Source organism: Somniosus microcephalus, unplaced genomic scaffold (genome assembly GCF_052327205.1).
Source record: "Somniosus microcephalus isolate GS21.2 unplaced genomic scaffold, FLI_Smic_1.0 unresolved_chr1, whole genome shotgun sequence".
NCBI lineage: Eukaryota > Metazoa > Chordata > Chondrichthyes > Squaliformes > Somniosidae > Somniosus > Somniosus microcephalus.
The window spans coordinates 122725651-122741312 of record NW_028225179.1 but is presented as its reverse complement, the minus strand read 5'-3'; the positions used below and the strand labels follow the sequence as shown (position 1 = coordinate 122741312).

Genomic DNA, 15662 nt, shown 5'->3' with positions numbered 1-15662 from the left:
GGAATGCTGAAACCGACAGGTGTCACTTTATTTAAAGTTTGCTTGCATCAAAACGGACACATTTTGTAACAACCGACCCCACATCACCGGTCAATAAAAATAGAGTGGTAACATATTGGGGCAATGTTAACCTAATTCTTCCGTCATGAAACTGAAGGGTTCAGTAACAAGGCACGATTTACATCCCGCCCGAGTTTACTCTCCATTGAAGGCCGTGGAGGGCAATATTGGGCACAGTATAAAACCGGCGTTCCACCCACTCATGTGAGATTGTGTTTGGCGATTCAATTTAAAATTACGCCATGAACTGCCAGATTTTCTCTTCAAAAAGTAAGGACGGAGAGAGAATGAAAGAAAGGAAGACAGGGAATCGAAAGATAAATGGAAAGATAGAAAGGAAGAAGAGGGAAGGAAATAAAGTAAGAACAGAGAAAAGATGAAGAGAACGTGGGGAAGATGGAAAGAAAGAAAGAAACAAAGAATGAGAGAAGGAAAGGTAGAAAGAGAGAAAGAAAAAAAGAAAGAAGGAAAGAGAGATAGAAAGAAAAAAGAAAGAAAGAAAGAAAGACAGGAAGAAGAAAGAACGATGGGAAGAAGAAAGGAAGAAGTAAAGAAAGAACGAAGAAAGAAGGAAAGCAAGAAAGAAAGATAGAAAGAAAGAGAGAAAGAAGGAAAGCAAGAAAGCAAGAAAGATGGAAAGAAAAAGATAAAGAAAGAAAGAAAAAACAAACAAAAAATGAAGAAAGGAAGGAAGTAGAGACAGAGAGAAGAACAGTAAGGAAGAAAGAAGGAATGAAAGAAAGAAATAAAAAAGAAAGAAAAGAGATAGAAAGAGAAAAGAAAGGAAGAAAGAAATAAAGGAAGGAAGAAAGGAAGGAACAAGATAGAAAGGTCGAAAAAAGAAAGATAGAAAAGAATAAATAAATAGTGCACAGAAGGACTAAGGCATGAAAGCACACCCCTATTCCAGTGCCCTGGGATCTTTCACATCCATCTGAGAGGGCAGATGGGGTATCAGTTCAGTGTCTCATCTGAAAGAGCTCACGCTCTGACAGTGCAGTTACCCCCTCAGTAATGAACACAAGGGCCAGGCCAGATTTTGTGCTCCTGTGTGGGCGTTGGAACCCGTCTGATTAACAGTGTCGTTTACCTTTGACCGCATTGTCAGCATTTGCTGTCAGAAGTTGAAACTCAGATATTGCACGGAGAGAACGGCAGCCGTGGTTATTGTGTCCATGTGCGCACTGAGCTGTTTAAAGTACATTCCCATTCACTTCCTGTATGAGCCCCAGTTAATTATTGACTTCGTGCGCTGGGGCTGCCGGGCCAAAGCGGTCTTCTTTACTTCTGCTGGGTGGATGGCATTCTCCTGGATGTGCAGTATCTATATCTCACTCCTCCCCTTCTTTCTCATCTTGCTACTGAACTGTCTCACGGTCAGGCACATCCTGGTGGCCAGTCGGGTCCGCAAGCTTCTGAAGGGATTGGTCGGCGGGCAGAAACAGGGCGACAGAGAGACGGAGAGTCGGCAGAAATCCATCGTCCTACTCTTCGCTGTGTCCGGCAGTTATATACTATTCTGGTTGACGGAAACCGTGACATTCATGTGCACCTGACTCTCAGTCAGTTACATCGACCAGAATCACACAAGCCCCGCGTTCATCGCTAATGAGGTTGGAATGCTTCTCATGCACATGAGCACCTGTGCAAACACGTGTATTTATGGAATGACCAATAGCAAGTTCAGAGAGGAGGTGAAGAACGCGGTTAAATATCCGCTCACTCGAGTTGTTAAATTAGTGAAATTAAAGTCAGCTAGCGCACACATCTGAATATAACTGGATAATTTTCTCTCTGTTCCTTCTCATCACTTCACCATCCGGTCCTTTCAATACTGACCATAGTGTGCTATTCGAATAGGGTTCTGACTGTGCGTTGTGTTGAGATAATACCCTGCCTGTATACAATGAGTGATGTTAATGCTGAGGACACGCTGCTCTAAAGGAATGGTGAAACCGAAAGGGGTCACTTTATTTAAAGGTTGCTTGCATCATAACCGACACATTTTGTAACAACCGACCCCACAATCATTGGTCAATATAAATAGAGTGGAAACATATTGGGGCAATGTTAACCTAATTCTTCCGTCATGAACCTGAAGGGTTCAGTAACAAGGCACGATTTACACCCCGCCAGAGTTTACTCTCCATTGAAGGATGAAAGAGAGAAAGAGAGAAAGAAAGAGAAAGAGAGACATAAAGATAGAGAGAAGGAAAGATAGAAAGAAAGAAAAAGAGGAAGAATGAAATGAAGAAAGGAAGAAAGAAAGGAAGACAAAAAAGAAAGAACGATCGAAGAAAGAAAGAAAGAAATTAAGAAGGAAAGAAAGAAAGGAAGAATGAAATAAAGACAGACAGAGAAAAAGAAAGAGAGATAGAAAGATAGAAAGAGAGAAATAGAGAAATAAACAAAGATAGAAGGAAAGAGAACGAAAGAAAGATAGAGAGAAAGAGAGAAAGAAAGAAAGAATGAAGGAAAGAGAGAAAGGAAGAAGAAAGATAGAAAGAAAGGAAGAAAAAAATGAAAGAAAGAAAGAGCGAAGGAAGGAAAGAAAGAAAGAAATTAAGAATGAAAGAAAAACAAAAGGAATAATGAAATAAAGACAGACAGAGAGAAAGAAAGAGAGATAGAAAGATAGAAAGAAAGATAGAAAGAAAGAAAGAGTGGAAGAAAGAAATGAAGAAAGAAAGATAAAGAGAAAGATAGAAAGAGAAATAAATAAATAAATTCAAAAGGGAAGAAAGAAAGGAAGAATGAAAGAAAGACAGAAAGAGAGAAAGAAAGAAAGAAAGAGCGAATGAAAGGAAGAAAGAAAGAGAGCAAGAAAGAAAGAAACAAACAAAAACAAACAAAGAAAGGAAGAAAGATAGAGAGAAGGAAATAAAGAAGGGAAGAAAGAGAGAAGGAAAGATAGAAAGAAAGAGAGGAAGAAAGAAATGAAGAAAGCAAGAAAGAAAGAGAGGAAGAAAGGAAGAAAAAAAAGAAAGAGCAAAGGAATGAAAGAAAGAAAGAAATAAGAAGGAAAGAAATAAAGGAAGAATGAAAGAAAGGGAGAAAGAAAGAAAGAAAGAAAGAGCGAAAGAGAGAAAGAAAGAGAGAAAGAAAGAAAGAGAGCAAGAAAGAAAGAAAGAACGATAGAAGGAAAGAAAGTGAGAAAGAAAGAAAGAAAAAGCGAAGGAGAGAAAGAAAGAGCGAAAGAAAGAAAGAGAGCAAGAAAGAAAGAATGAAAGAAAGAGAGAAAGAAAGAGTAAAAGAAATAAAGAAAGAAAGTGAGAAAGAAAGAGCAAAGGAAAGAAAGAAAGATAGAAAGACAGAAAAAAAGTGAGAAAGAAGAAAGAAAGAAAGAATCTTAGAAAGAAAGAAAGTTAGATAGAAAGAGAGAAAGAAAGAAAGAAAGAAATTAAGAAGGATAGAAAGAAAGAAAGGAAGAATGAAATAAACACAGAAAGAGAGAGAGAGATAGAAAGATAGAAAGAAAGCTGGAAAGAAAGAAAGAGAGAAAGAAAGAGAGAACGAGAGAAATTGAGATAGAATGAAAGAAGAAAGAAAGAACATGAGAAAGAACTAACGAGCAAAGGAAAGAAAGATGGAAAGAAATAAAGAGAGAAAGAAGGAAAGAAAGAAAGTGAGAAAGAAAGAGAGAAAAAAAGATAGAAAGAAAGAGAGAATGAAAGGAAGAAAGAAAGAAAGAGAGCAAGAAAGGGAGAAAGAGGAAAAAAGTGAGAAAGATCAAGAAAGAGAGAAAGAAAGAAAGAAAGAGGGAAAGGAGGAAAGAAAGCAAGAGAGAGAAGGAAATAAAGAAAGAAAAAAGAGAGAAAGAAAAAATACATAAAGAAAGGAAGAAAGTAAAATAAATGAAAGAGCGAAGGAAAGAAAGAAATAAAGAAATTAAGAAGGATAGAAATAAAGAAAGGAAGAATGAAATAAAGACAGAAAGAGAGAAAGAGAGATAGAAAGATAGAAAGAATGCTAGAAAGCAGGAAAGAAAGAAGGAGGGAAAGAAAGAGAAAAAGAAAGAAGAGAAAGAAAGAAAGAGTGAAAGAAAGAAAGAGAGAAAGAAAGATCAAAGGAAAGAGGGAAAGAAAGAAAGAGAGAAAGTGAGAAAGAAAGAAAGAAAGAGAGAGCGAAAGAAATATAGAAAGAAAGAAAGTGAGAAAGAAAGAAAGAAAGAGAGAAATAAACAAAGAGAGAAGGAAAGAGAGAAAGAAAGATTGAAAGAAAGATAGAGAGAAAGAAAGAAAGAAAGAAGGAAAGAAAGTAAGAAAGAAAGAGAGAAAGGAAGAAAGAAAGCAAGATAGAGAGAATGAAATAAAGAAAGAAAGAAACAGAAAGAAAGAGATGAAGAAAGAAATGAAGAAAGGAAGAAAATAAGAAAGAAAGAGAGAAAGAAAGGAAGAATGAAATAAAGACAGACAGAGAGAAAGAAAGAGAGATAGAAAGACAGAAAGAAAGCTAGAATGAAAGAGAGAAAGAAAGAGAGAAAGCAAGAAAGAGAAAAGGAGCGAAAGAAAGAGAGAACGATAGAAAGAGAGCAAGAAAGAAAGAAAAAAATGAAAGAAAGAAAAAGCGAAGGAAAGAAAGAAATTAAGAAGGAAAGAAAGAAAGAAAGGAAGAATGAAATAAAGACAGACAGAGAGAAAGAAAGAGAGATAGAAAGATAGAAAGAAAGCTAGAAAGAAAGAGAAAAAGAAAGAGAGAAAGCAAGAAAGAGAAAAGGAGCGAAAGAAAGAGAGAAAGATAGAAAGAGAGCATGAAAGAAAGAAAAAAATGAAAGAAAGAAAAAGCGAAGGAAAGAAAGAAATTAAGAAGGAATGAAAGAAAGAAAGGAAGAATGAAATAAAGACAGACAGAGAGAAAGAAAGAGAGATAGAAAGATAGAAAGAAAGATAGAAAGAAAGAAAGCAAGAAAGAGAAAAGGAGAGAAAGAAAGAGAAAGATAGAAAGAGAGCCAGAAAGAAAGAAAGAAAGGTAGAAAGAAAGAAAGTGAGAAAGAAAGAAAGAAGGAGAGAAAGAAATAGCAAAAGAAAGAAAGAAAGTGAGAAAGAAAGAAAGAAAGAGACAAAGCAAGAAAGAGCAAAATAACGAAAGAAAGAATGAAAGAAAGGAAGAAAGAAAGAAAGTGAGAAAGAAAGAAGAAAGAATGAAAGAAAGAAAGAAGGTGAGAAAGAAGTAAAGAGCAAAGAAAGAAAGAATGATAGAAAGAAAGAAACAAACAAACAAAAAAGAAAGAAAGAAAGAGAGAAAGAAAGTGCAAAGCAAAGAAAGAGAGAAAGAGAGTGAGAAAGAAAGTGAGAAAGAAAGAGAGACATAAGCAAAGAGAGAAAGAAAGAATGAGAGAAACAAAGATAGAAAGAAAGTGAGAAAGAAAGAAAGAGAGAACAAAGAAAAAAGAAAGATAGAATGAAAGAAAGAAGGAGCGAAGGAAAGAAAGAAAGAAATTAAGAATGAAAGGAAGAAAGAGAGCAAGAAAGAGAGAAAGAGAGAATGAAAGAAAGAGAGCAAGGAAGAGAAAATGAAAGAAAGACTGAAGGAGAGGAAGAAGGAAATGAAGAAATAAAGAAACACAGAAAGAAAGAAAGAAGCAAACAAAGAAAGAAGGAAAGTGTTGTGTATGAACCTTTAAGAGAGAACTACCATCCATGTAGTTATTGAAAAACATCACATTCTCAGAATCACGGATCTAACAGTGGCGACGAGTGTCGATTCGAATCTACCTGCAACTCTGCATTTCCCTTCGAGGATTCACTCCGGGAGGGTGGTGGAAGAAAGTCAAAGCCAGAAGCACGGGCCTTGACCATGAGCAACCGCCCAGTCGCCCGGCAGAGAGTGAACATCGCAGGGGAGGCTGTGGAGAGCCGGGCTTGGTTCCCCAGCCACGACGATCAGCAACAGACTGACGACAGGTACAGCACAGACCCTTCCCAGACAGTGATGGCTGGAGACGACTGACAGCAGAGAAAAAGCCGAGCAGCGTCAACATGGTAAGATAGAGGGTGACGTGTACAGGGCGCAGCCGGGTGTTGAAAACCGAGCGGTGTCGAGGAAAAACAAAACGGAGAGAGAGAGGGTAAAGCAGCAGCCGGGTTCAGGACCGAACGGCGGAACCGGGAAAGGCGCACAGAAAAAGAAAAAATGCGCAGAGCACAGCCAGGGCTCAAGGGCTGAACAGTGTCCATGGGGAGAAGAAGGGAGAGCGCAGGAGATGCCATTGAGCCGCAGAGAAGAAGGAAGAGCGCGGGAGACACCATTTTTAGAATCCGCTGCGGAGAAGAAGGGCGAGCGCGGGAAGAAAGGAAATTGCAGGAGACGCCATTTTGTGCCAGCAGAGAAGAAGGGAGAGCGCGGGAGATGCCATTTTTGACAGTTCAATCACACCCAGGGATGGCGAAGAGTGGCAGTATCTCTACGTTCGACAATGAAGTCGAAGATTGGGCGACATATGTGGAACGTATTGAGGTGTACAGCAGGGCGAATGGAGTGCCAGATGTTAGGAAAGCACTGGTTTTGTTAAATTCCATGGGTGCAAAAACTTATGGGTTACTGCGAAACCTAATAACCCCAGAAAAGCCCGTGAATAAAAATTTCGAAAGCATAGTAGAAATCCTACAGGACCACTTAAACCCCACACCGCTGCTGATAGCAGAATGATTTAAGTTCCATAAAAGAAACCAACACAAAGATGAAAGCAATGCTGAGTACTTAACGGAACTGTGCAAGCTATCGAAACACTGAAAGTTTGGAGTGGGACTAGCAGATACGTTAAGGGACAAGTTTGTGTGTGGGCTGCAAAGTGAAGGAACACAGAAACGGCTTCTATCAGAAAAGGATCTTACGCTGGACAAGGCTTTCAGTATGGCAGTATCACACGAAGCAGCTGCAAGGGGCGCTGCAGAGATACAATGGAGGCCGAAAGAATATGGCACCAATGAAATGTCCTACGGAACAGGGAGGTGTTATCGCTGCGGCAGAACAACACACGACCAGAAGTATTGTTGGTTCAAGGACCAAGTGTGCAGACAGTGTGGAAAAGCAGGACACATGGCAAGTGTCTGCAGGTCTGGGAAGAAAACCAACAGTAAGAAATCTCCACAGGAGAAGCACAAAAAGGTACATAAGGTGATGGACAGTAGTTCAGACGAACAGAAAAGTGATACAGACGCCGGAAGCATGGAGCTGGGTTATCTGAAACTACATAAGGTAACCAAAATGGAGGACCACCAGAGGGTTACACTCAAGATAGACGGAGTCCAAGTGAAAATGGAATAGGACACAGGATCAGCCCATCAGTCATAAACCAAAGGGACTACAAGAGGATATTTCCACATATACCCTTGAAAGCTACAGAGATTGTCTTGAAGACGTACATGAGTCAAAAAGTCTACCCCAAAGGAAAAATAAGGCATAAAGTGATATACAAAGGCCAGGAAATACCTAAAATGGACTTTTATGTATTGCCAGATGGAGGACCACCACTGCTAGGATGTGAATGGATCCGGTAGATACAATTAGATTGGCATTCCATACAGGCACTGAAGGTTGAGGCCAAAAAGGATGACGACGTCACACCTGGACGACTGTCATAAATGCTAACTGACGCAAAGGAAGTGTTCCAGGAGCAACTCGGAACACTAAAAGGCATAATAGCAATGATTAAAATAGAGGAAAATGCAAGCCCAAAGTTTCTTAAGGCCAGACCAGTGCCTTATGCGATCAGACCAGCCGACGAAGCAGAGCTGGAATGGTTGGAACATTCAGGAGTACTGTCCAAAGTAGACTGGAGCAAGCGGGCTACACCCATCATTCCTGTAATGAAGAGGTCGTTGAGCAATACGCCTGGGGAACCAAAGAAGGTCCGCATCTGTGGGGATTTTAAGGTGACAGTGAACCCAGTCCTTCACACGGTACAATATCCGCTTCCACGAATTGAGGATATTTTTGCCTCGCTATCTGGAGGTAAATGCTTCACCAAAATTGATCTAGCCTAGGCGTACTTGCAAATGGAGGTAGAAGAAGCCTCGAAACAATATCTCACGATCAACACTCATAAAGGTCTCTACCAATGCAACCGGCTGCTGTTCGGGGTAGCATTGGCTCTGGCTTTTTGGCAAAGGGCAATGGATCAAGTCCTGCAAGGGATTCCAGGGACCCAGTGTTATTTGGATGACATCCTGGTCACGGGCGAACGTGATAATGATCACCTCGCCAACTTGGAGAAGGTGCTCACCAGATTAAAGGAATATGGGCTACGAGCTAATCGCCACAAGTGCGAGTTTTTCCAGAAGCAGATCTCGTATTGTGGCCACGTTATCGATGAAGAGGGGTTACATAAGTCCCCTGAAAATATTGAGGCAGTAGTCAAGGCTCCAGCACCGGAAAATGTGTCACAACTGAGGTCGTTCCTCGGGCTGGTAAACTACTACCATAAGTTCTTACCACATTTGTCTCCGGTATTACACCCACTGAACACCCTACTGCAAACAGGGGTACCATGGAAGTGGAATGACGAACGTAAACGAGCTTTCCAGAAGTGCAAAGAATTGATCACATCAAAAGAGGTTTTGGCCCATTTCAACCCAGCACTACCAATTCGTTTGGCATGTGATGCATCACCCTATGGTATTGGAGCGGTGCTGTCGCACAAATTCCCAGACGGGTTGGAGAGGCCAGTAGCCTTTGCGTCTCGGTCACTAACCTCAGGCGAGCGCAACTATGCCCAGATTGACAGGGAGGCCCTCAGCCTAGTATGGGGAGTAAAAAAATTCAACCGCTATCTGCATGGGCAGAAGTTCACCTTGCTCACTGACCACCAACCACTTGTCTCCATCTTTAATCCTAAGAAGGGCGTTCCAGTGATGACTGCACAATGGTTACAAAGATGGCCCCTGTTTCTAGGGGCGAATCAATATGAAATAGAATATAAAGGCACGAAACAGCATGGAAACGCTGATGGGCTATCACGCCTGCCAATGCCTACTGTGGAGGAAGCACCAGCAGTGGACTCTATCGAGATATTTTATTCGTCAATAATTGAACGATTGCCAGTAACGAACGCGGATATAGAGAAGGAGACCCACAATGATCCGACGCTGTCTCGGTATATGATTTGACGGTGAGGCAATGGCCAACACATGGTGACTCACTGTTGCCAGCATTCTCATCCAGAAGAGAACAGCTGTCAGTATGCCAGGGGACAGCGATGTGTGGATCCAGAGTGGTGATTCTACCCAAGTAAGGGAGAGACTGCTAAATGAGCTTCATGAAGGTCATCTGGCAGGGGTAAAAACGAAAAGCCTTGCTAGGGCTTATTTGTGGTGGCCAGGGATTGATGAACAAATCGAGGATCTAACCAAGAGCTGCTCAGGATGCCAGAAGGTCCAAAATGCACGACCACATGCCCCTCTACACCCATGGGAGTGGCCCTCCTCTCCATGGCAACGGGTGCATATCGATTTTGCTGGTCCATTCATGGACTCAATGTTCTTAATAGCAGTGGATGCGCACTCGAAATGGCCTGAGGTGAAAAAATGTCCTCAACCACTACAGAGAAAACGATTGCAGTCTTATGGACCATATTTGCCAGGAACGGCTTGCCAGAGCAGATTTGCTCTGATAATGGACCACAGTTTGTGTCCGAAGAGTTTCGGGAATTTATGAGAAGGAATGGGGTCAGGCATTACACATCCACCCCGTATCATCCAGCCACAATTAGATTGGTTGAGAGGTTCGTACATACCTTTAAAAAGGCGATAAAGGCCATGTGCGATGATGAAATTCCACTGCAGCATAAGGTGGACAATTTACTGTTAGCCTACAGAAATGCAACACAGGCAGTTACCAACCAGACCCTGGCCATGATGTTCTTTAACCGAAGGTTCAGATCCCGTCTGGATTTGCTCAGACCAAATGTGCGAAGAAATGTTGAGGATAAACAATTCCAGCACATCAATGAGAAGCCGACAAGGCGCTTCAATGTAGGACAACCAGTCTTGGCCCATGACTACCGAACAGAGAAATGCCGGAACGATATGCACATGTCAGGGGCCATTACTGTACACAGTGGATGTCAGGGAGAACATTGTGAGATGCAACGTCGACCGGATCTTAGCGTCACAGGAACGCTTCAACCCCATGTCTCGCGTACCTGGGGATGAACCCGACATCTACCTCAGAAACAGTAGCAGTGGAAACTGATGAACTAACCGATGAAAGGGGGGCCAGAATCGCCTCCGCACCAAGAACAAGAACCTCAGGGAAGGCGCTATCCAGAAAGGATCAGGAAGCCGCCCCAAAGACTGAATTTATTAATGGACTATTTTCAGTTAATGTTGCATGTTAAAAATGTTAATTTGTTAAATGAATGTTATGGTACTGTTAATCCAAAAGGGGAGGAATTGTTGTAAATGTACCTATGAGAGAACTGTTTTACAGCTCCTGTATACTGTAGTACCAGCAGTGACCACACCTGTATATACAGCCGGAGCAGGCTTCTGTACTTCAGTCTTGAGACTACCCTACTCCAGTAAACACCTGTTGATTGTTAAGTTACAGCATCCGTGTAGTTATTGAAAAACATCATACTCGCAAAATCACGGATCTAACAGAAAGAGAGAAAGAAAGAGAGAAAGAAAGAAAGATGAAGGAAATAAAGAAAAAGAGAAAGGAAGATGGAAAGAGAGAGATAGATAGAAAGAAGTAAAGATAGAAACAAAGAGAGAAAGAAAGAGAGAAATAAAGTTAGAAAGAAAGGGAGAAAGAAAGACAGAAGGAGAGAAAGAAAGTGAGAAAGAAAGATAGAAAGAAAGAAGGTGAGAAAGTAAGAGAGAAAGAAAGAAAGAGAGAAAGAAAGATAGAAAGAAAGTTAGAAAGAAAGAAAGTGAGAGAGAAAGACAGAATGAAAGATAGACAGAAAGATAGAGAGGAAGAAAGAAATGAAGAAAGGAAGAAAGACAGAAAGCAAGAAGCAAAGAGAGAAAGAAAAAGAGAAAGAAAGAGAGAAATAAAGAAAGAGAGGAAAAATGAAATGAAGAAAGGAAGAAAGAAAGAAAGAAAGATTGAAAGATAGATTGATGGAAAGATAGAAAGACAGAAAGTGAGAAAGAAAGAATGAAAGAAAGAAAGAAAAAAAGAAAGAAAGAAAGAAAGAATGGGTGAAGGAATGAAAGAAAGAAATTAAAAAGGTAGGAAAGAAAGGAAGACAGAAAGACAGAAAGAGAGAAAGAAAGAACGAAAGAAAGAAAGAAAGAGATTGAAAGGAAGAAAGAAAGAAAGAGAGGATGAAAGAAATGAAGAAAGGAAGAATGAAAGAGAGAAAGAAAGGAAGAAAAAAAATGAAAGAAAGAGAGCGAAGGAAAGAAAGATAGAACAAAATAAATTGAGAAAGAATGAAAAAAGAAAGAAAGAAAGTAAGAGAGAAAGAAAGAGAGAAAGAGAGAAAGAAAGCTAGAAAGAAAGTGCAAAGGAAAGAAATAAACAAAGGGAGAAAGAACAAGAGAAAGAAAGAAAGAGAGAAAGAAAGATAGAAAGAAAGAAAGAAAGAGTGAAAGAAAGAAAGAAACAAAGTGAAACAGAAAGAAAGAGTGAACTAAAGAGAGAAAGATAGAGAGATGAAGGAAAGAAAAAAGAAAAAGGAAGATGGAAAGAGAGAGCTAGAAAGAAAGAAGGAAAGAAAGAAACAAAGTGTGAAAGAAAGAGAGAAAGAAAAACAGGAAGAGAGAAAGATAGATAGAACGAGAGAAAGAAAGAAGGAAAGAGAGAAAGAAAGTGAGAAAGAAAGAAAGAAAGATAGAAAGAAAGAAAGGGAGAAAGAAAGAAAGAAAGAAAGACAGAAAGAAAGAAAGATAGAAAGAAAGAAAGGGAGAAAGAAAGAAAGAAAGATAGAAAGAAAGAAAGAAAGATAGAAAGAAGGAAAGAGAGAAAGAAAGAAAGAGAGAAAGAAAGATAGAAAGAAAAAAGTGAGAAAGAAAGAGAGAAAGAGAGAAAGAAAGATAGCAAGCAAGATAGAGAGGAAGAAAGGAAGAAAAAGAATGAAAGAAGCAAAGAGAGAAAGAAAGAGAGAAAGAAAGAGGGAAAGAAAGAAACAGAGACAGAAAGAGGGAAAGAAAGAAAGAGAGAAAGAAAGAGACAAAGAAAGAGACAAAGAGAGAATGAAAGAGAGAAAGAAAGAAAGAGAGAAAGAGAGGAAGAAAGAAAAGAAAGAAAGAGAGAGAGAAAGAAAGAGGGAAAGAAATAAAGAGAGAAAGAAAGAGAGAAAGAAAGAGAGGAAGAAAGAAAAGAAAGATAGAGCGAGAGAAAGAAAGAAAGACGCAAACAAAGAAACAAAGAAAGAGAGAAAGAAAGAGAGAAAGAAAGAGAGCAAGAAAGAGAGAAAGAGAGAATGAAAGAAAGAGAGCAAGAAAGAGAGAAAGAAAGAGAGCAAGAAAGAGAGAAAGAGAGAATGAAAGAAAGAGAGCAAGAAAGAGAGAAAGAAAGAGAGCAAGAAAGAGAGAAAGAGAGAATGAAAGGAAGAAAGAAAAGAAAGAAAGAGAGAGAAAGAAAGAAAGATGCAAACAAACAAACAAACAAAGAAAGAGAGAAAGAATGAAAGAAAGAAAGAGAGAAAAAAGATAGAACGAGAGAATCAAAGAAGGAAAGAGAGAAAGAGAGAAAGAAAGAAAGAACGAGAGAATGAAAGAAGGAAAGAGAGAAGGAAAGATAGAAAGCAAGAAAGAAAGAAGGGAGATAGAAAGGGACAAAGAAAGAAAGAAAGAGAAAAAGTAAGAGAGAAATAAAGAAAGAGAGAAATAAAGATAGAAAGAAAAAAGTGAGAAAGAAAGAAAGAGAGAAGGAGATAAAGGAAGATAGAAAGCAAGATAGATAGGAAGAAAGGAAGTAAGACAGAAAGAAAGAAGCAAAGAGAGAAAGAAAGAGAGAAATAAAAAGAGAAAGACAGAGTGAAAGAAAGAGGGAAAGAAAGAAAGAATGAAAGAAAGAGAGAAAGAAAGAGAGATGAAGGAAAGAAAAAAGAAAAAGGACGATGGAAAGAGAGAGATAGAAAGAAAGAAGGAAAGATCGAAAAAAAGTGTGAATGAAAGAGAGAAAGAAAAACAGAAAGAGTGAAAGAAAGATAGAATGAGAGAAAGAAAGAAGGAAAGAGAGAAAGAAAGAGAGAAAGAAAGAAAGAAAGAACGATAGAAAGAAAGAAAGGGAGAAAGAAAGGGAGAAAGAAAGAAAGAAAGAGAGAAAGAAAGACAGAAAGAAAAAAGTGAGAATGAAAGAAAGAAAGAAAGAGATAAAGAAAGAAAGAGATAAAGAAAGATAGAAACAAGATAGAGAGGAAGAAAGGAAGAAAGACAGAAAGAAAGAAGCAAAGAGAGAAATAAAGAGAGAAAGACAGAGAAAGAAAGAAAGAGAGAAAGAAAGAGGGAAAGAAAGAAAGAGAGAAAGTGTGGTGTATGTGCCTTTAAGAGCCCCTATTTACTGTAATGCCGGTAAGGGCCACTCGGGCTATATAAGCCTGTATAGTGTCTTGTATCTGTTAGTTCACCTCCAGACTTTGTTCAGTAAACACCTGTTAAACCAACTCCTGCATTCCGTGTCTCCATTAACACACGGACACAACAGTGGCGACGAATTGGAAAAGGACTTACCTGCAATTCGGCAGCACCTCAAGGAGATCGATTCCTCAGACGAAGGTCGAAGAAAAAAGAAAGAAAGAAAACTGTGGTTTCACCAGCTAGCTGGGCTGGTGGCAGGTATTGCAATAATCCTTCCTGTGTGGCGGGCTGGGGCTCGATCGGCTGGCTCTGCAGCGGGGCCGAGCAGCAAAGGTGGAGGCAAACAGAGATGGAGGGTGGAGCACTCAGGAGATGGCCGGCGCTGCAAAGCGGGTCGGCGTTCGGACCAAGCAGAGGGAGGGAGGAGTCCCAGAGAGTTCGGCGGGAACGAGTCTCCGACTATTAAAAATATCTGTATAAATAAAAACCGCAGAGAACAGCGTTGTCAGCAGCGGCAGCGGCGGGAAAGCGCGGGAGGCGCCATTTTTTTCCTCGGCAGGGAAGACAGGAAAGCGCGGGAGGTGCCATTTTTTTTTCAGGATGCCTAAGTCTGGCAATATTACTGCTTTCGATAGTGATGTACAGGATTGGACCACATATGTGGAAAGAGTGGAGGTATATTGCACAGCGAATGAAATAGAGGATGATAAAAAGGCATCGGTACTTCTAAATCTAATGGGCACAAAGACATACAGGCTGTTACAAAGCTTAATCACTTCAGCCAAACCGATGGACAAGAATTATAAGGAGATTGTTGATACCCTACACTGCCAATTCGGGGCAGGACTGGCAGATTCTCTGCGAGACAAATTCGTCTGCGGTCTCCTAAGTGAAGGAACACAAAAAAAGTTACTTTCTGAGAAAGATTTGACACTGGACAAGGCTTTCAGTGTGGCTGTATCATACGAAGCAGCAGCAAGAGGAGCTGCAGAGATACAGCAAAAGCCACAGGACTTCGGCACCCATGAAATGACACGGGGTTTCGAGAGATGTTATCACTGCGGCAGATCCACCCATTACCAGAGGGACTGCTGGTTCAAGGACAAAGCATGCAGGCAATGCGGAAAGATGGGACACATTACACGTGTATGCCGATCTGGAACAAAAAAATCCACTGACAGAAAAAAAATCAATAAGGAAAAGTACAGAAAGGCACAAATGATGACCGACAGTAGCTCCGAAGACCAGAAGAGCGATAGCGACTCCGGAAACTTGAGACTAAGCTCTCTCAAATTACATACTGTAATTGCCAAAGAAGATTACCAGACCATTTGGGTTACCCTCACGATAGCGGGGTCCCCAGTTAAAATGGAGCTAGATACAGGATCAGCTCTGACCGTCATAAGTCGACGGGATTACGAGCGGCTATTTCCGCATATACCTTTGAAAGACACATCCATTATCTTGAAGACATATACGGGGCAGAAAGTATACCCCAGAGGGAAAATGAGGGTGCCTGTTGTATACAACGGCAAGGAAATGCAGAAATTGTATTTATATGTTCTGTAAGATGGTGGTCCACCGCTGTTGGGACGTGAATGGATCAGGAAGATACGTTTAGATTGGCACTCCATTCAGGCACTGACGGTGACCAGTGAAAAAAAAAATGACGATGACATCAAACCTGAACGATTAAAAGACATCTTGGCCAACGCCAAAGAAGTGTTTCAACAGGAACTAGGGACCTTGAAAGGCATCACCGCCTCAATAAAAGTGGAAGATGCGGCAATTCCCAAGTTTTTTAAGGCAAGGCCGGTGCCATACGCAATTCGTCCAGCAGTCGAGGCAGAGCTGGAGAATTTGGAAAAGGCAGGCGTGTTATTCAAGATAGATTGGAACGAGTGGGCAACACCCATTGTCCCGGTCATGAAGAAAACGTTGAATAATGATAAACCTGAAGAACAGAGTAAAATTCGCATCTTTGGGGACTTCAAGGTGACTGTAAACCCAATCCTTCACATGGTACAGTATCCTCTTCCGAGGATAGAAGATATTTTCACCTCACTATCCGGAGGGAAATGTTTCACCAAAATTGAATTGGCACAGGCATATCTACAGATGGAGGTTGAG

At 40.5% G+C, this 15662-nt stretch overlaps 1 pseudogene; it reads left to right on the top strand.

Moving 5' to 3' along the window:
• The first annotated feature begins 586 nt into the window (after nt 1–586).
• LOC147095788 (uncharacterized) lies at nt 587–4774 on the top strand (annotated as a pseudogene).
• The last annotated feature ends 10888 nt before the right edge of the window (nt 4775–15662 follow it).